The sequence below is a fragment of the Ovis aries genome, chromosome 5 (genome assembly GCF_016772045.2).
Source record: "Ovis aries strain OAR_USU_Benz2616 breed Rambouillet chromosome 5, ARS-UI_Ramb_v3.0, whole genome shotgun sequence".
In the NCBI taxonomy this organism is placed as follows: Eukaryota; Metazoa; Chordata; class Mammalia; order Artiodactyla; family Bovidae; genus Ovis; species Ovis aries.
Genome location: NC_056058.1, coordinates 99392185 through 99413497, shown reverse-complemented (window position 1 = coordinate 99413497; position 21313 = coordinate 99392185). Strand labels below are relative to the sequence as shown.

At 40.3% G+C, this 21313-nt stretch overlaps 1 protein-coding gene across 22 annotated transcripts in view; it reads right to left on the bottom strand.

Annotated features, from left to right (window-relative positions):
• The window catches only part of PAM (peptidylglycine alpha-amidating monooxygenase), a 321661-nt gene that overhangs the window by 222946 nt on the left and 77402 nt on the right, over window positions 1-21313 (bottom strand). For 4 of the 22 annotated variants that reach the window (XM_060416041.1, XM_060416039.1, XM_042250795.2 and 1 more), the window contains one exon: window positions 14692-14840. The exons of the other annotated variants lie outside the window; for them this stretch is intronic. The gene's annotated coding sequence lies outside the window, so the exon portion shown is untranslated. The remainder of the gene's footprint in view (window positions 1-14691; window positions 14841-21313) is intronic. 22 annotated transcript variants of the gene reach the window in all.

Genomic DNA, 21313 nt, shown 5'->3' with positions numbered 1-21313 from the left:
AGAAAATGTGGGTTTCTGGGGGACCAGAGCAAGAGGCCTTTGCCTTGGTAGTTCTGGGCTCCACTCATTGGAATGTGAAGAAGCCAAGTCTCTAGCTGCCTTTCAAGTACTGATGGCAAATGAGTCAAACACTTGAAAAAAAAATTTTTTTTTCTATGAAACCAAAATCTCACAAACAAGATCTGACAAAATTATGACTTCTATAGTAGCTGTTCCAGGATTAAACTTACTGAATCCTTATGTCAAAAATACTTTTATGCCATTTTCTTTCAATGGATACATCAAGAAAAGAAGAGTTGTCATTCGTACAAGGTTTGATCTCCACAATGTGTTCATCCCCTTCCCCAGTAGCCTGTAGCACTGATAATCTTTCGAGAACAAGCTCCGTACTTCATTTCCTGTGTGTCCATATTATTTCTACCTAAGAGCTCCTTGAGGGAAGAAACCGTCAATTAATAAATACTTAATTTGACAAGGAGAATCCCTGTTTATAATATCATCAAAGAAAAACAAGCTAAAATGTTTATCAATGATGGGAAGGGAAGCTGCAGGCGCCTGCAGAGTGTAATAGCAGGCAGAGCTGCTAGGCTCCCTCCGCTCACAGCAGGTGAACAGGAAGGATTTCGCGGAAAGGTACCATCCCGTCCCATCTGCCTTCAGAGTCCTCATCTGCTCCTTTCTTCACCTGCCCGGCCCCTGTCGTCCACTGCGCTGCCATTTTGTTGTTACACTAACGGACATTCTCACTGACTAAAAACTAAGCAAGTGGCTCAATTTTTTTCATAGGCTTTTGTTTTAATCTGACAATACAGTTGATGGGACAGTATTACCTCCGTTGTATAGATGAGAACACAGTGGCCTAAGTGAAGTGACGTGACTTTAACTTGTTCAGTGACACAGTGTCTCAAAGAAAAGGCTTCACGTCAGGACCAACTGACACAAAGCCTACGTCCCTGGTCCCGTACCTGTTCTGTCTCCCGCCTGTCTAGAGTTGGTTATATGTCCAGTTGGGCAGCTTACACACTTTTATATGATTGAGCTTCCCATGACTTAGCATTCCAACTGGTTCGTACAAGAAAGCTGGCATATAATTACAGAATCAAGGGCAGTATATAAGAATAAGAGAAACTGGAGATAATATTTGGAAACAAAGAGAACATGAAAGCCCCTGAAAATACACTAGATTAGCTTGACTTTTGGAGAAGGAAATGGCAACCCACTAGTGTTCTTGCCTGGAGAATCCCAGGGACAGGGAAGCCTGGTGGGCTGCCATCTACGGGGTCACACAGAGTTGGACACGACTGAAGCGACTTAGCAGCAGTGGCTTGACTTTGTCCTAGGTGTGAGCAAGGGTTAGTGTCAAGCCTGCCTTAAGAGGATGCTAGCTCCAATAATATCTTACTATTCCTGTTTAAAAGGAATTACTGTATATCCCTGAAATAATTAACTCAGGGCAAGACACAAAGTAGAACTCAAATGCCAGGACACAGAAAAGTTTGGAAAGTCGTGATCATGGTTAATTTGGACATTTCCCAATTTTTCAAGCTACAGAGAACTGCAAAAAAAGAGGGAACAGCTGCTGATAATCTTTAAAGCCTGGGTTTCAATGGGATGTAGGACTTTGGTACCTCTGGTTACTAAGATGAAAACAGAGTATGTCTCAGGAAAGGCAAATGGCTGGAGGAAGGTGTAGTGTATATGAGAGGGGGACAGTGAGGAAGAGACTAGTTCTATTTTAAGAAGGATAATACCATAGCAGAATGCCATGAAATTCACAGAGCATCTTAACAGATTTTAAAAATTCTACCACATGAGCACTGCAGTAAATTTTTTCTACTTAAGAGAAGTACGATATGGGAAAAGAGTCATCATTTGCGTTAGATATTTGCTGTGTGCCAACAATGATATCCAGGGAAACACACAAACCATATCCACAGGGTTAAAAATGGTATGAAATACAGTTGTATTATACATAACATCACAATACAAACATTTCTCTTCTGTATCGATAAATATATTTCTATCCACACACATATATATGTGCATGTTTTGGCAATTATAGGCTTACCTTGTTTACCATGATTTGCAGATAATTTTTTACAGATTGAAAGCTTGTGGCAACCCTCTATCCAGCAAACCTATCAGCACCATTTTTCCAACAGCATTTGCTCACTTTGCGTGCCTGTGTCACATTTGAATCATTCTTGTAATATTTCAAGCTTTTCATTATTAATTATTGTATGTGTTATGATGATCTATGATCAGTAATCCTTTTTAGCATATCAAACTCATGTTTTTATTATTACTTAAGATGCGAGAATTACATTCTTTAAAACTTTAATTCAAATTTAAATTGATATCCTTAACTTGTCAATTTTTTAAAATTTATTTTTAATTGGAAGATACTTGCTTTACAATGCTGTGCTGGTTTCTGCCATACATCAGCATGAATCTGCCACAGGTATACATGTCCCCTCCTTCTTGAACCGACCTCCCACCTCCACCCCATCCTACCCCTCTAGTTTGTCACAGAGCAACAGACTGAGCTCCTTATGTTATGAAGAAAATTCCCACTAGCTATCGATTTTACACATGGTGATGAGTGTTTCAATGCCACTCACTTTAATTCATCGCACCCTCTCCTTCCCAGCCTGTGCCTACAAGTCTGTTGTCTATGTCTGTGTCTCTCTATTCCTCCCCAGCAAATAGGTTCCTCAGTACCATTTTTCTGCATTCTATAGGTATGCATTAATAAACATTTGTTTTCTCTTTCTGACTTACTTCACTCAATCAGTGATCTTTAAGTTACCATTGCAAAAGATCAAGACTCATTGAAGACTCAGATAACGGTTACCATATTTTAGCAATGTAGTACTTTTTAAATTAAGTATGTGCTATCGCACACTTAATAGACTTCAGTAAAGTATAAACATCTTTTTATGTACTGGGAGACAAAAAAGTTTGTGTGACTCACCTTATTGTGATATTCACTTTACTGTGGTGGTCTGGAACTGAATCTGCTCTATCTCTGAGGTATGCCTGTACTTATAAATAACTCAGGCTAATTCCCCAAAGATTTAATCCTTGTTGAAATGTGTCCTTTAAAAAGCTGATGGCACATTTTGTAAGAAAAGAGCTTAATAATGAAGGGTCATGCTTAAAAAGATGTGCATATGAAACTGTATTTTTCTTTCTCACATGAATTCTGCATTTTCCAAATTGAATAATAACCATGATATTTTTAACAAGATAATTTTCACTTTCTTTGCATATAATAAAAATGTCAGAGTCTTAACTTTTCATGCCTGCACAATGGATTACAAGGTTATAAAAATGTATTCAGTATAAAGGTTTTCATGAGGTTTATAATAAAATGACTAGGAGAAATGAAAATGAGATTAGAAACCAAAAGAACTAGATTTCAGTCCAGACACTACAACAGATCAGTTATGTGACCTTGATACAACTGAAGAATATCAAGCCTATCACTTCCAAAAGTCCAAATCCCAATTGATTATATCTGACATGGAAGTTGAAACTTATCCATCCCTGGGCTAGTAAGTTACCTGTGCTGAACTCTCTCTAAACTATAAATCAAGAGAGTTACTTGCATCTGAGTTACTTTGCAAACCCTCTCAGATCACCAAAAAGTCAGAGTCAGAGATCTAATTTGCCAAGAAAATGCACTGGTCATAGCAAACACCCTCTTCCAACAACACAAGAGAAGAGTCTACACATGGACATCACCAGATGGCCAACACCAAATCAGATTGATTATATTCTTTGCAGCCAAAGACGGAGAAACTCTATACAGTCAACAAAAACAAGACTGGGAGCTGACTGTGACTCAGATCATGAACTCTTTATTGCCAAATTCAGACTCAAATTGAAGAAAGTAGGGAAAACCGCTAGACCATTCAGGTATGACCTAAATCAAATCCCTTATGATTATACAGTGGAAGCGAGAAATAGATTTCAGGGCCTAGATCTGATAAATAGAGTGCCTGATGAACTACGAACTGAGGCTTGTGACATTGTACAGGAGACAGGGATCAAGACCATCCCCATGCAAAAGAAATGTAAAAAAGCAAAGTGGCTGTCTGGGGAGGCCTTACAAATAGCTGTGAAAAGAAGAGAGGCTAAAAGCAAAGGAGAAAAGGAAAGATATAAGCATCTGAATGCAGAGTTCCAAAGAATAGCAAGAAGAGATAAGAAAGCCTTCTTCAGCGATCAATGCAAAGAAATAGAGGAAAACAACAGAACGGGAAAGACTAGAGATCTCTTCAAGAAAATTAGAGATACCAAGGGAAGATTTCATGCAAAGATGGGCTCAATAAAGGACAGAAATGGTATGGACCTAACAGAAGAAGAAGATATTAAGAAGAGGTGGCAAGAATACATGGAAGAACTGTACAAAAAAGATCTTCACAACCCAGATAATCATGATGTGATCACTAATCTAGAGCCAGACATCTTGGAATGTGAAGTCAAGTGGGCCTTAGAAAGCATCACTACGAACAAAGCTAGTGGAGGTGATGGAATTCCAGTTGAGCTGTTTCAAATCCTGAAAGATGATGCTGTGAAAGTGCTGCACTCAATATGCCAGCAAATTTGGAAAACTCAGCAGTGGCCACCAATCCCAAAGAAAGGCAATGCCAAAGAATGCTCAAACTACTGCACAATTGCACTCATCTCACATGCTAGTAAAGTAATGCTCAAAATTCTCCAAGCCAGACTTCAGCAATACGTGAACCGTGAACTCCCTGATGTTCAAGCTGGTTTTAGAAAAGGCAGAGGAACCAGAGATCAAATTTCCAACATCTGCTGGATCATGGAAAAAGGAAGAGGGTTCCAGAAACACATCTATTTCTGCTTTATTGTCTATGCCAAAGCCTTTGACTGCGTGGATCACAATAAACTGTGGACAATTCTGAAAGAGATGGGAATACAGACCACCTGACCTGCCTCTTGAGAAACCTATATGCAGGTCAGGAAGCAACAGTTAGAACTGGACATGGAACAACAGACTGGTTCCAAATAGGAAAAGGAGTACAACAAGGCTGTATATTGTCACCCTGCTTATTTAATTTCTATGCAGAGTACATCATGAGAAACGCTGGACTGGAAGAAACACAAGCTGGAATCAAGATTGGCGGGAGAAATATCAATCACCTCAGATATGCAGATGACACCACCCTTATGGCAGAAAGTGAAGAGGAGCTAAAAGCCTCTGGATGAAAGTGAAAGAGGAGAGTGAAAAAGTTGGCTTAAAGCTCAACATTCAGAAAACGAAGACCATGGCATATGGTCCCATCACTTCATTGGAAAAAGATGGGGAAACAGTGGAAACAGTGGCAGACTTTATTCTTTTGGGCTCCAAAATCACTGCAGATGGTGACTGCAGCCATGAAATTAAAAGACGCTTACTCCTTGGAAGGAAAGTTATGACCAACCTAGATAGTATATTCAAAGCAGAGACATTACTTTGCCGACTACGGTCCATCTAGTCAAGGCTATGGTTTTTCCTGTGGTTATGTATGGATGTGAGAGTTGGACTGTGAAGAAGGCTGAGTGCCGAAGAATTGATGCTTTTGAACTGTGGTTTTGGAGAAGACTCTTGAGAGTCCTTTGGACTGCAAGGAGATCCACCCAGTCCATTCTGAAGGAGATCAACCCTGGGATTTCTTTGGAAGTAATGATGCTAAAGCTGAAACTCCAGTACTTTGGCCACCTCATGCGAAGAGTTGACTCATTGGAAAAGACTCTGATGCTGGGAGCGATTGGGGGCAGGAGGAGAAGGGGACGACCCAGGATGAGATGGCTGGATGGCATCATGTCTGAGTCAACTCTGGGAGATGGTGATGGACAGGGAGGCCTGGCGTGCTGCGATTCATGGAGTTGCAAAGAGTCGGACACGACTGAGCGACTGAACTGAACTGAACTGAGCTGAGAGATCTAATATCTATTAAAAGCACCTGCCCGCCTGCTAAGTCACTTCAGTTGTGTGCCACTCTCTGCCAGCCTATGGACTATCAGCTCAGTTCAGTTCAGTAGCTCAGTCATGTCTGGCTCTTTGCGACCCCATGGACTATAGTTGGTCACAGAGAAGAGTTCGTCAGGCTCCTCTGTCCATGAGATTCTCCAGGCAAGAATACTGGAGTGGGTTGCCATGCCCTCCTCCACAGGATCTTCCTGACCCAGAGATCGAACCTGTGTCTCTTACGTCCGCTGCATTGGCAGATGGGTGCTTTACCACTAGCCCACCTGGAAGCCCTGTTAAAAGCACTGTTCCTATTAAATCTGTGAGACTCTTTTAGCCTCAGCCTCCATCTTTTTCAAAGCAAAAATACTTAAGTTGCCATGGGCTACAATATTCTTAATTAACAGAAAGAGAATATCATTCAGTAAAATAGACAACGTAACAGGGGCAGTAGACTGGGCCACAATCTTGGCAACCTTGGCATTTGATGGTGTCAAATGACCAGTTAGGATGAGACCTAAGATGATCTAAATGCTCCTTATGACGTGAACCTGATTTCTAGCATTAGCAAATCCCCTACAAAGACCTCTGCCACTCAAGCGTAATGATGGACTTTCCAACGTGTCTTCTCATCAGAGGAATTTCCGGCAATAGGCAAGTCATGGAGAAGGACATATGAGTAGTTATGAGTCTGTATCTAAAAATACTCTGAAAAAAATCAATAAACCATGACAAAGGGGGCCTAATAACACATTTCAGAGCTGGCATGCCACACCCTGTATAAAGTCCTGAAGTTCAGTACAGTAACAAATTAAGCCACAAGCCAGCAGATGCTGCAGCTCTTCAACAGAAAGATCTAGCCAAAAGCTAAAAACCATCTCACTCTGGTGACTCCAACCTTCCTGGAGTAAAAGACGAAGAAAGAATGCATAACAAGATGATATTAGTCTTACATGAGAAAACAGGGATGTAGGTATAAATAGTTCTGGGCAGGGGTAATACTCAAAACAATTGTACAACAGCTACTACATAGGTACTGATCAATCATAAGGAAAGCCAGCCACACAACTATGACAGTCATACCAGTGCATGCCAGCTAGATATAAGCTCTGATTATACACAGAAATATTGGCCGAATAGACTGAAAAAATTTATATATATTGCTAGGTATATAAAAAGAAACTTATACATATTGCAGAATATTGAGCTGGTCCAATGCCAGAGCCCAGAAAGAAGGACTAATTACTCTTCTCTGGATTCTGAGATTTCTAAAGGTAAAATACACATGAACAATCTGTCTACATTTGAATAAAAGATACGGTATATTCAAAATTATTTCTCACAAGTACAATTTTCTAAAAGCTAAAAACTCCTAACTGCTAATTTTTTGCTCTTTAAAGAATACATAGTAAAGATCCAAAAGGGGCAGCTGTTTATATGAATATATTCTCAAATATATTTTCTAAGTCCAGCTAATTTGATTATTAATAGTAATCATTTAAAGCTTAGTTTTTTCTAATGAAATACATAAAGATCAACCGAAACTGGCATACCTGGAAAATGCTTTGCACACATGACTTTTAGCCAGGCTTGGAGTACCCAGGCTCTATCACAAAGATCTCATTTTTCTGTTAGAAAAAACATAGCATGTGCTTTCAGAAAGATCTCATCTTTCTGTTAGAAAAAAACATAGCATGTGCTTTGGTCTCTGAACTGTTATATATCTTGGAATCTCTAAAATAACTCTATGAGGTATGAGTTTATTATTTGTAAATGCAGTTGATTTACTCATACATATTTCAAGCCTAGGGTGAAAGCCATATCTACTTTGGAAATTACATAGCTTCATTCACTTATTTTTAAGTAAAAAGCAAACAAAGAAATGAACAACAGTCAACAACTGAGGTCACAGCTGAAGTCCAAACCCAACCATATGCATTTTTATTTTCATCCACTATGAACTAGGGGACTGAACTTACTGAGAGCTTTCCATATGCCAGACATCATTAGACACGATTCAATCTCCTGTAATCCTCACCACCACCGTAAGAAGGGTATTTCTAGCCCCACTTCTCAGATGAGAAAACTGAGGCTCAGAAAGGCTAAGTATTAACTTACCCTAGACAGTCAGAGAGTGGATAGTAAATCAGAGCTCCAGTGCTGAAATCAGCGTTCCCCAGGTTGCACTCCCTGGTTGCCACAGCACGGACACAACCGACATTCAAAGTTATGACCAGACACCGTCAAGACAAGGTAAACGCAGAGTCAGTAAAATACATCCAAGAAAAAAGGGCGATAAATAGAACATTTTAGAAAAAAAATTGAAACTTTTTCTAAATTATTCAGTGTAGTCTGAGCAGTTCTTATATTAAACTCATGGTGACCTTCAAGAGAGATGTAATTTATATTTTACATTCCATTGAATCCTGGCTATAGAAAAGTATGCTTCATAAAAACAGACTCGGGATGTTTCAAATTTACAGACATTTTCTAAAATTAGTAATATTTATTCAAAATGTTCATTATTGATATTAGGATATCATTTAAAATAAGAGAATGAGAGTAATAGAATATAATCAGGAAGGTGTCTGAAAACATGTTTACTAATATTTTATGTTTTTATTTTCTAAGGCTCATAACGTTTCAACCTACCTATATCACCATTCCAGGGATTAACAGCTGGCTTGTTGAAAGAGGACAGAAAAGAAAAGTCAAGTCAACCAGTCAAGACTGGTTCTTGACTTTCACGCCTTTGGTAATGAATTCCAACCGAACAAATTGCCTCAGAACATTTTTAATTATCAAGGGATATATTTAAACTGAAAATATCTCAGCATATTTTTCTTTTAAAAGTAGGGAAAAAAATTAAGGACATTAAAAGGAGAATTTTTCATGTACTGTTGACTGGGGTAGGAAAGCATCATTACTGTCCTCTTAAATTCAGGTACCATCACATTCCCTCAATGACACCAACATCAAAGAAAAAAGACGAGGAGCAGCTGAAGTATTTCAAGACGGAATACTTCCGGCTGAAGCCTTTGGAGTTTCTAATCAGGCCGACAGAAAGAGGTCCAAGGTCTGTGTTTTCCATTCCAAGAGTGTCAGTTACAAGGTAAAACTTGTTCAGGAGCATAGGATTACTAGCTAGAACATTTAGAAACAAATTTGTATCCTCAAGGATTGAAGTCCCAACAGAGTGCGAACCCCATTACCTCAGGAAAAAGGTTTGAGGCTGACTCTTCAAATGGATTCTAAGAGGTAAAGTAATCGCTGCTGCATCTCAAATATGTTCTCTAGAGAGAGCATGAGCAACCCGCAGGGCCCTCAAAGGTTTTTTTCCTCTCAAAATTAAAAAAAAAAACAACCCCCAAACCTGAGAGTATCCTAGACACCCATTCCTTCTTAGTCTTTTATATCAGAAACTTAAAACACGACATATTGAGGGGACATTATTTGTTTAGGAAGCAAATTTCTCATTCTACATACTGTTTAAGAGTTATGGGAAATTTACGGGAAAGTAAGCAGAGTACCAGGTTTTCAAGTAAAAATAAACATCTGTTGGGATAGACTTAGAATAACTTCAAACAAAATTCTGTGTCATTATTTTAAATCCCTCAGTTCAGTTCAGTTCAGGTGCTCAGTCCTGTCTGACTCTTTGCGACCCCGTGAATCACAGCATGCCAGGCCTCCCTGTCCATCACCAGCTCCCGGAGTTCACTCCAACTCATGTCCATTGAGTCGGTGATGCCATCTAGCCATCTCATCCTCGGTTGTCCCCTTCTCCTCCTGCCTCCAATCCCTCCCAGCATCAGAGTCTTTTCCAATGAATCAACTCATCGCATGAGGTGGCCAAAGTATTGGAGTTTCAGCTTGAGCATCAGTCCTTCCAAAGAAATTCCAGGACTGATCTCCTTTAGAATGGACTGGTTGGATCTCCTTGCAGTCCAAGGGACTCTCAAGAGTCTTCTCCAACACCACAGTTCAAAAGCATCAATTCTTCGGCGTTCAGCTTTCTTCACAGTCCAACTTTCACATCTATACATGATCACTGGAAAAACCATAGCCTTGACTGGATGGACCTTTGTTGGCAAAGTAATGACTCTGCTTTTGAATATGCTATCTAGATTGGTCATAACGTTCCTTTCAAGGAGTAAGCGTCTTTTAATTTCATGGCTGCAATCACCTCTTCAGTGATTTTGGAGCCCCCAAAAAATAAAGTCTGACACTGCTTCCCCATCTATTTCCCATGAAGTGATGGGACCAAATGCTATGACCCCTGATGCTGCTGCTGCTGCTAAGTCGCTTCAGTTGTGTCCGACTCTGTGCGAGCCCAGAGACGACAGCTCACCAGGCTCCCCCGTCCCTGGGATTCTCCAGGCAAGAACACTGGAGTGGGTTGCCATCTCCTCCAATGCATGAAAGTGAAAAGTGAAAGTGAAGTCGCTCAGTCGTGTCCAACTCTTAGTGACCCCATGGACTGCAGCCTACCAGGCTCCTCCGTCCATGGGATTTTCCAGGCAAGAGTACTGGTGTGGGGTGCCATTGCCTTCTCCGGCCATAATCCCTAGACTATACTAAATATAGTCACAGAGAGTTAGTTAAAAAAAAAAAAAGGTAACCGCAACTAACATCTTTTGAGCTGCTCCTCTACAACAATCAATCTGCAAACATTGTGTACTTATCCTCATTTTAAATTTTGGAAAATAAAGTTTTACAGATTAGGTAATTTATCCAAAAATACAAGCCAGAAAGTGATAGAGTCAGCATTCAAACCCAGGTTTTACAATGCACAAATAACTCTCATAAATTAGCTCATATATGTCTTATAATACTTCAATACTAGAAAACAGAGTTATTCTCATAGGTACTCTGATTACTGGTGGTGAAATTGAAACTCAAAGAGGTTCCACAACTTGACAGGTTCACACAGTCTGTTCTCCTGGAGCTTGAACTCTAGGCCAGTGCCGTATAAATCCACATTAAATGGTCTTTCCAGTACAGAATGCTAACATTAAAATCTGGTATTTGATAGGTTATCTTATACATAAGCAAACAGTAAATGGTCAGGTTCTTAGGAAGACTGCTTGCTATTGATTCTCTTCTGAGCCTGTTGTCTTGAACTACTGATAATCTGTTTGATTTGTTCAGTTCAGTTCAGTCGCTCAGTCATGTCCAATTCTTTGCGACCCTATGAACTGCAGCACCCCAGGCCTCCCTGTCCATCACCAACTCCCAGGGTCCACCCAAACTCATGTCCATTGATTCGGCGGTGCCATCCAACCATCTCATCCTCTGTCGTCCTCTTCTCCTCCTGCCTCCAATCTTTCCCAGCATCAGGGTCTTTTCAAATGAGTCAGCTCTTCTCGTGAGGTGGCCAAAGTGTTGGAGTCTCAGCTTCAACATCAGTCCTTCCAATGAACATCCAGGACTGATTTCCTTTAGGATGGACTGGCTGGATCTCCTTGTAGTCCAAGGGACTCTCAAGAGTCTTCTCCAACACCACGGTTCAAAAGCATCAATTCTTTGGCACTCAGCTTTCTTTATAGTTCAACTCTCGCATCCATACATGCCCACAGGAAAAACCATAGCCCTGACTAGACGGACCTCTGTTGACAAAGTAATATCTCTGCTTTTGAATATGCTGTCTAGGTTGGTCATAACTTTCCTTCCAAGGAGTAAACGTCTTTTAATTTCATGGCTGCAGTCACCATCTGCAGTGATTTTGGAGCCCAGAAAATAGTCAGCCACTGTTTCCACTGTTTCCCCATCTACTTCCCATGAAGTGATGGGACCAGATGCCATGATCTTCGTTTTCTGAATGTTGAGTTTTAGGCTCTTTAGCTCCTCTTCACTTTCTGCCATAAGGGTGGTGTCATCTGCATATCTGAGGTTATTGATATTTCCCCCAGCAATCTTGATTCCAGCTTGTGCTTCATCCAGCCCAGTGTTTCTCATAATATACTCTGCATATTAGTTAAATAAGCAGGGTGACAATATACAGCCTTGATGTACTCCTTTTCCTTTTCCTATTTAGAACCAGTCTGTTGTTCCATTCCAGTTCTAACTATTGCTTCCTGACCTGCATACAGGTTTCTCAAGAGGCAGGTCAGGTGATCTGGTATTCCCATATCTTTCAGAATTTTCCACTGTTTATTTGATTTGGGTAACATTTACTTTCCCACCGCAAGCATAGATCTAAAACTTGAAATCCTGAAGGAATGATGACTTTATTAGAGAATCCAAAACCACTCACGTCTAGGGAGATCCACTACCCAAAATTTCTTCTAAGGAGTTCTGAAAGGAAATGTTTGATGAGGAGAATAAAACTATAAGCCAATCAATGCACATATATGAAAATGGCTTAAATTAAGGTTCTTTTTTTTCCTGGTAATTTCCACACAAGGCTGACACATTACAGGTCAGGAGTCGGCAGGTCTGCCACTGAGCACTGATGCTCAGTATAAAGGCATTTCCTCTCCAGTTGCAAGTCTTTTCCATATTAGAACATCCTCACAGGCCAGTCCTCAAACTGGAGACCGACCTCAGGAGTGGATGACTTCCAATTCCTGACCATTCAGTATCCTTCAGGGTCTCCTGAAGTCTAATTTGGCATCTAGACATGGGTCTTTAGATCTTGCAACAATACGCTAACTACATGGGTTAAAACACAAAAATGTCTTGAGAGAATCCTTACTCCAGAAAGTTTACATTCCTTACGATGAAAAAAATGAGGTCAAAGGAGCTCATGAATTTTTAAGTGATTTATTTTTGTGCTCATAAAACTAATTAGGAAACGCTGTCACCTGTATTTAACACTGCTTTGAAGCCTCTTTCTTTACCTCACTGGGGGAAAAAAATAATTCTTAGCAAGTATTAAGCAGGAAGCATAAAAATTTTCACAAATGGAGTGGTTAGAATAAAAGAACAAAAAGAATAACAGGAAAAGTCACCAGATGCCAGCTATCACAGTTATACATGCTACCAATCAATTATACTAAGCCTTTTAATATTGTAAGCACTGGGGAAATATTTAAAGACAAAAACTTGGAGATTCTACTTTTGGTGTGAGGGGTTTAAACACATAATGACTATTTCAGGGACTATTACAAATGAAAACTTCCATTCGTACACCGAATGAATAAAATAAAGCCACAGAGCTATAAAATTTACATTATAAAAGCCTAGTCTCCAAAGGTTTACTAAAATGTTACATGAATAAATACTGTGCTATGCTTAGTCGCTCAGTTGTGTCTGACTCTTTTGAGACCCCATGGACTGTACACCCCAGGCTCCTCTGTCCATGGAATTCTCCAGTGAAGAATATTGGAGTGGGTTGCCATGCCCTTCTCCAGGGGATCTGCCCAATCCAGGGATTGAACCCAGGTCTCCTGCATTGCAGGCAGATTTTTCTTTTTTTTCTTTTTTTTTTTTTTTTTTACCATCAGAGCCAAATACTACAGATTTGGAAGTGTTTGCAAAATCCTCCTCCAATGGGATATTTCTTTCATTTCATATACTAAGCTAGACCAACCTAGACAGCATATTAAAAAGCAGAGACATCACTTTGCCAACAAAGGCTCATCTAGTAAAAGCTATGGTTTTTCCAGTAGTCATGTATGGATGTGAGAGTTGGATTATAAAGAAAGCTGAGCGCCAAAGAATTGATGCTTTTTAACTGTGGTGCTGGAGAAGACTCTTGAGTGTCCCTTGGACTGCAAGGAGATCCAACCTGTCCATCGAAAAGGAAATCAGTCTTGAATATTCATTGGAAGGACTGATGCTGAAGCTGAAGCTCCAATACTTTGGCCACCTGACTCAAAGAACTCACTCATTAGAAAAGACCCTGATGCTGGGAAAGATTGAAGGCAGGAGGAGAAGGGGATGACAGAGGATGAGATGGTTGGATGGCATCACTGACTTGATGGACATGAGTTTGGGTGGACTCTGGGAGTTGGTGATGGATAGGGAGGCCTGGCATGCTGCAGTCCATGGGGTCGCAAAGAGCTGGACACGACTGAGCGACTGAACTGAACTGAACTGAACTGAAATGAACTATGCTCATGAACACTTGCTTCTGATTTTTCCTAAATATTTATGAATAACAGCCTCTCATTCAACAGCAATGTTCTTGGCACAGCTCTTCTTCCAGATGCAGCATCCAGTATGGTCTTGAATTAAGGATCAAGTGGCATCCTGAGTGCTGCTTCCCTCAACCATCTGCTAGCTTTGTGGGGTTTTAACAAACCAAATGTCATTTTAAATGTTTCCAGTGCTCCTAACCACAATAAAATAACTGTTAAGTAAAATTAACTTATGGCTTAGTAAACTAGAAACACACACAAAAGAGAGAGAATAATGAAAGCTCATTCCTCCTTAAGAGAGAAGGAGGTGGAACTGATATCTTTAGCATGGTCAGAGTCTATCCGAGATACAGTCAGTCCCTTCGTGCGGCTGTGTTATCACAAGGCCAGAAACTGCTTTACAAATTAAACGTGAGGACAGGTCCATTAAAAGCGAGTAAGCATGGGATCTTAGGGTTTATAGTAAACTTAATCTCAGGACTACCAGAGTTCAGAGATTCCTTCTAGGTTAGTTTCCATTTCATCCTTCATACCCATTTTTTGGAAAACAGGCCCATGGGAAAGAGAGGATCCAAACTCTATAAATCTTAGTCCAGGGTGCCCTAAGATTACTTGATTTTAATTGCTCACCCTGACTGTAGCTTGACATCTGCTCCAGTGTTCCTTCCAGGAAGCAAGTTACAGATGCAAGAAGGCTGAACCAATCCGTTTCTCAGTCTTGCGTGTCTAATTACTTACCACCCAAGGTCAACATGACAATCAGATACTCAAAATGAAACCTATTAAGGAGAAAAAGTATTTTAACCTCAGATTAGTACTTTTTAATATTGGGGGTGTAATATACCATTCATCCCTACTTTGTTTTAAAAAATTATTTTAATTCTCTTCTAACTTTTCTTCCTTCAAGTGTAGTAGGACTTTATAGCAATTTGTGACTCTATTTCAACTCAGCATTGCTAAGCAAACATTGTTATTTTATTCGTGCCTATAACAAACTGTGATACTGTTAAAATTCTCCGCTTTGGTGATAAAATTTTTAAATGTGGAGGATCTAGGAATTCTGAGTAGCTTTTTAAAAATATTTTCTGTCTTCTCTGTGACTCTAACCTTCATTCAATTCTTCTCTTCCTCAATTTTTCTATGTCAAAGAGATAACTTTTGAGAATGTTTGGTTCTAAATATTATACAATTCTATAAAAATAACTTCTATCACATCTATTTGGAAAATTTTAAATATTCATTATTCAGAAATTTTGTAAGATTGGCAGTGGGAAAAGAGCAAGCAATTGGCTAGGGGGAAACCATAAATTTGGATTTCTAGTGTTACCCTCAAATTCCATTACAACATATTCAGGCACCATACTTTGTAACTATGTTAACAGGAGTCTAACGAATTTAATGTAAACATTTATAATATGTTGCAGCTTTGTAATCTAACTTTGGCATTTAGATTTTAACAGTCCAGGATTCTTTAAAAATGTAAGTGATGCTCTGTTTCTCTTCATTTGAAAGAACTTGGTGTTAATATCCATTTGGGAATTCATTAATCTTGAGGCTTAGAACCTAATCTGGCCTCCCATCAAACTATACTATAAAGAATCAAGAATTCGAAATGATACTGTACAAAGAACACTGGCAACATGTTTTTTTTTTCTTTATGAAGTTTTCTAATCCCATCCCTTTATTCCCATGACTTTAGACACTGCTACTGCTGCTGCTGCTGCTAAGTCGCTTCAGTCGTGGCTGGCTCTGTGCGACCCCATAGATGGCAGCCCACCAGGCTCCCCCATCCCTGGGATTCTCCAGGCAAGAACATTGGAGTGGGTTGCCTTTTCCTTCTCCAATCCATGAAAGTGAAAAGTGAAAGTGAAGTCGCTCAGCCGTGTCCAACTCTTAGCGACCCCATGGACTGCAGCCCACCAGGCTCCTCCGTCCATGGGACTGTCCAGGCAAGAGCACTGGAGGGGGGTGCCATTGTCTTCTCCAAGACACCACTACTACCATTGTCTATTTGTGCTCTATCAACACTCTTAGGTTAGATACCCCTAATTATCAAAACCAGTACAAATTAAACCACTAAACCTTTTGGCCAGCTTGGAGTTAGCTCTCCTGGGAGCCAGGGTTATAATCACGTAAGTTACTGAGCCTCAATCCTCCTCGTTCTTGCCTGCCTAAGGAAATAGATCCAGCCTACCTTTACCTGCTGGAGAATGGGAAGTCAGGCACTGCCTTCCAGGACCAAACCACGGTCCACCCTGCCCACCTCAGTTTTATCTGCCACATCCCAATTCCTCATACCCTATGCCACTGTTTTGGGCTTCCCTGGTAGCTCAGCAGGTGAAAAAAAACAAAACAAAACAAAACAAAAACCTGCATGCAGTGCAGGAGAACCCAGTTCAATTCCTGGGTCAGGAAGATCCCCTGGCGAAGGGATAGGCTGGACTTCCCTTGTGGCTCAGATGGTAAAGAATCTGCCAGCAATGTGGGAGACCTGGGTTCAATCCCTGGATTGGGAAGATCCCCTGGAGGAGGGCATGGCAACCCATTCCCATACTCTTGCCTGGAGAATCCCCTGGACAGAGGAGCCTGGTAGGAGTCCATGGGGTCGCAAAAAGTCAGACATGACTGATCGATTAAGCACAGCACAGCAGACCACTGCTTCCGTTTCTGTTCTCACCCTCACTCTCTAGGGCCAGTCTGCCTTTCGAATTTGGAAGTAAGCAACACTGAGAATGAACTTGTAAGAGTTTAGGGGACTGAGGAGAAAAAGAATGCCCAAAATAATCAACATTAAATCAGGATGGCCCAAAATGAATTCAAACAAGCGAAACCACAATTCGTCAACTATGTCAATGGCATTGGGATAGTATAGAACGGAAGGGACATCACAAGCAATGCAGAAAATGATCAGCCCTCCCTTATCTTACACTTCTTAACAAACTTAATACTTCATGTTTTAAAAACATTTATTTATTTGACTATGCCAGGTCTCAGCTGGTTGGGGCAAGAGAACTCTTAAGTTACAGCATGTGGGATCTATGAATAATTTCCTTACTAGGGATCGAACCTAGGCCCCCTGCACTGGGAGCATGGAGTCTTAGCCACGGGACCATCAAGGAAGGCCAAATATTTCATTATTTAGGATGAGCATTATTCCAACTTCTTACGTCTCTTCTCCTTCCTTCAATCTTTCCATCTCGTTTAATGCAGGACATTTGAGTATAATGCATTTTAATTATATTATATTCCAATACTGGTGTCACCTAACACAGCAGATCATACATGGCCAATCACTCTTTTAACTTTTAGACAGGATATAACAAAAGAATCCGTTTCAAGCACCATCACTCTTAATTTGCTCTCTGCATCCCCGGATAAATTAGCTGACTACCAGGGTGACAGGAGGCAGTAAAGTAACTGTTCAAGACTTTTAACAAAGACAAGAATTTTACATAAGAAAGAACCAAGGAAAATTTTTAATGAATACTCAAAAGTATACTAACATATCTCTATACAAAAAGGATGTTAAAAAGTAGGTGGATTATTAATTGATTAAACAGAAAAACATGTAGCATGCTGAAGCACAAATAGTGAAATAAACTCAAGGGTTCTGTGTAACTAATATTTATGAAGTGTTAACTATGTGCCAAGAACTGTCTAGATGGGTAAGCTTCACACAGTCACTGCCAGATTTGAAAAAAGAAACTAAGAAGGGTCATTTGAAGAAATGGCAGCAGCTAATTTTAAAAAAAAGAAAAAAGGAAGGACAAAGGAAAATGTGATGCAATTTTTAAAAGACTTTTAAAAGGAAAAAGAAAAATAAAAAAAATCTCAAACGTATTTCATGAAACAAAAATATTTAAGGAGGTGGGAGGGGGGTTCATGTTTGGGAACGCATGTACACCCGTGGTGGATTCATGTCAATGTATGGCAAAACCAATACAGTATTGTAAACTAAAATAAAGTAAAAATAAAAATTAAAAAAATATATTTAAGGAAGCAAAATAATAGTTTACACATATAAACCAGCCTCTGTTACTGGGCTTGACCAGCTTCCTAATGTAGCACCTCCCGAGAACTTTTAGCCCTTATGTATCATTATATATTTTTTTGCTTTGCTTTATTTTTGAGTGTGCTTTATTTCTAATGCGCACCTTAGATATACAGTTTAATGAGCAACCACCATATCAGCAAGCAACTTCCACTCCAATCAATCTCCACATCCGCATGGGCAACCTCTATTCATATTTCTTTCAACAGATGTCAGCTCTTCCCTATATTTAACTGTTTGCATGCATTTCTCATGTCTGCTCAGATAGAATATTAACCGCTTATCACCAGCAACGTTGTTTTCAGAATTGGTAGGGACTCTAGAACTTTTAACCCAGTTCCCTCCTTTCCCACAAGGAAATACAGAAACCAGAGCAAGTTAATGTAAGACCTGGGACTTAGACAGGGAAACGCCCTTTCAGACCTGTGCACCTTCCATCATATTTGAAGGAGGAGGTTCGGTTTTGGACACCTCATTCCATACCTAGTCCGGGTGTTCAGAAATCCTTTCATTGGAAAAAAAATTAATGAAGGGAAACTTGTGTTCCACTTGGGAATATTCTTCATTACCTGTCTCTCAGCTGCCCACTGGCCTTCAGAATAGACATAGGCGAAAAGTGAAAGAAAGTGAAGTCGCTCAGTCGTGTCCAACTCTTTGCAACCCCAAGGACTGTAGCCTGCCAGGCTTCTCTGTCCATGGGATTTTCCAGGCAGGAGTGCTGGAATGGGTTGCCATTGCCTTCTCCAGGGGATCTTCCTGACCCAGGGATTGAACCCAGGTCTCCCGCATTGTGGGCAGACACGTTACCCTCTGAGCCACCAGGGAAGCCCATAGACACAGGTTAGAGGGGCACAGAGTGGCATGAGGTGGCAGGAGCTGACAGGCAAGCCTGGCAGGCAGTCTGTGTACCAGCAAGTGGGCGCTGTGCCAGGGAAGCTGAGTATAAACAGGCTCTCCCCACCCAGCCTCTCTGCACTGTAACTGCCCTTCTCAGCTCCTTGACCCCTTTTTATTTTAATGTCTCCCCTGGAGGCAGTCTTTCTCAGCCTCTGTGGCCCCTTTCTTGGCTTTAATCCAGAGGGGTTGGGGGTAGAGGGGACACTTCACTCTTTACACTCAGGGCAATTCTAGGAGCTGCGTGGGTTGAAACAGCGCTGGAACTACACTCATCTGGAGTCAGTCTATCTAGAGGAACCCCAACCCTTCTACTGATTTAAGTGAGTTATTTTAGGTAGTTTCCTCATTTGCAAAATAAGCTGAGGAGGAAATGAGGATGTATTTTGAAAAGTGACAGACACACAGTAGTGAAGTGAAGTGAAAGTCGCTCAGTCGTGTCCAACTCTTTGCAACCCCATGGACTATACAGGCCATGGAATTCTCCAGGCCAGAATGCTGGGCTGAGCAGCCTTTCCCTTCTCCAGGGGATCTTCCCAACCCAGGGATCGAACCCAGGTCTCCTGCATTGCAGGAGGATTCTTTACCAGCTGAGCCACCAGGGAAGCCCAGATACACAGTAAGTACTCAATAAATGTTAGTTATTATCCAAATGACACTGGATAAAGTTCTCTAGGGATCCATATTATATCAGTTCAGTTCAGTCGCTCAGTCATGTCCAACTCTTTTCGACCCCATGAACCACAAGCACCCCAGGCCTCCCTGTCCATCACCAACTTTTGGAGTCCACCCAAACTCATGTCCTTGAATCAGTGATGCTATCCAACCATCTCATCCTCTGTCGTCCCCTTCTCCTCCTGCCTTCAATCTTTCCCAGCATCAGGGTCTTTTCAAATGAGTCAACTCTTTGCATCAGGTGGCCAAAGTATTGGAGTTTCAGCTTCAAAATTAGTCTTTCCAATGAACACCCAGGACTGATGTTCTTTAGGATGGACTGGTTGGATCTCCTTGCAGTCTACAGGACTCTCAAGAGTCTTCTCCAACACCGCAGTTCAAAAGCGTCAATTCTATTTGTATTAAACAATCATAATATAAGAAGGGTGTATACGAATGCAAAACTATACAGCAAATGTTGACACAATAAAACTGTCACAGAAAGAAGAAACAGGTTGGAGAAGAAGACACAGAAAGTTAGAGCAGGAGAACCAAGTGAATGAGCGTATATATTTATGTGCTTGTCGTCAGGGGCTCCTCTTGATTTGGGAACTCCCTTATTGGAACTTCTGCAGTGCCCTGTTTATGGGACACATCCTAGTCTGTTGTATGAAAATTAGTCATAGCCTTCCCCTCAGGAGAATGTAGACATCTTAGGATAAATGTTTACCAAATAAACTGAAATGCATTTCAAATAAAGTTAAAACTCTTTCTTCCCAACCCCATTCCTTACCTTGAAAAGTTCCAAGCTTAAATAGAGGTGATTACATATGCAAACAAAATAAGAAGCTAATTCGAAGTTTATCTTTAGAGATTTCTGGCACGAGGAGATGATACATTTCTATACATTCGTAATTATTTTCCTTCTTTGCTGTTGGTTCACCTTCAAAATTCATCCTATTTTTCACTTCACATGGAATGATAAGCTTCATAAATTCATCTTAAAATTCTTGCCAAAGTCCCAAGTCACTCCTGCCCTTTACCATAACTGTGTTTCCGAAGAAACCAAAGGCAGTGAGTGTATTCCAGGGTTCTTCAGAATGCTTCTGAATCTAATTCCTTCATTCTTTGCTCTAACATTCTGGAAGGAATGGTCGTATTCATTCAGTTTCCCACATAAGTACTCCATAACATATTTTGCATCTTGGCAGTCATAACTATGTATCCATTTGGACAGAAAAGTTTTCCATTAATTAATTATAGAGACAATTCATGTTTTATGCTTAATAAATGTGTATTCCTCATAACTCTAAACTATATGTTTGCACAAGTACACATTTCAAAACACATTTCGAGGAGAAATAAAATACTTATCTCTTTCTTCTTGTTAAAAAGCCATTCTTCCCATGTTTCCAATATCCTGAATGTATGCTTTTCCACAAAATAATCAACCTACATCCACTTATTTGCACAAAACTGAATGAACCTAAACTTCTATCTAATTCTTATCCTGATATTTAAATAAAGAAGTAATTTCCCACAGTAATAAAGAACTATTTCCAAAAGTAATATATAAAAAAATGTCTAAGGTTAGCAAACCCTTCTGTGCCATTTGTGTTGGGTTTGGGGACAGTGTAGCACAGCATGTTTATC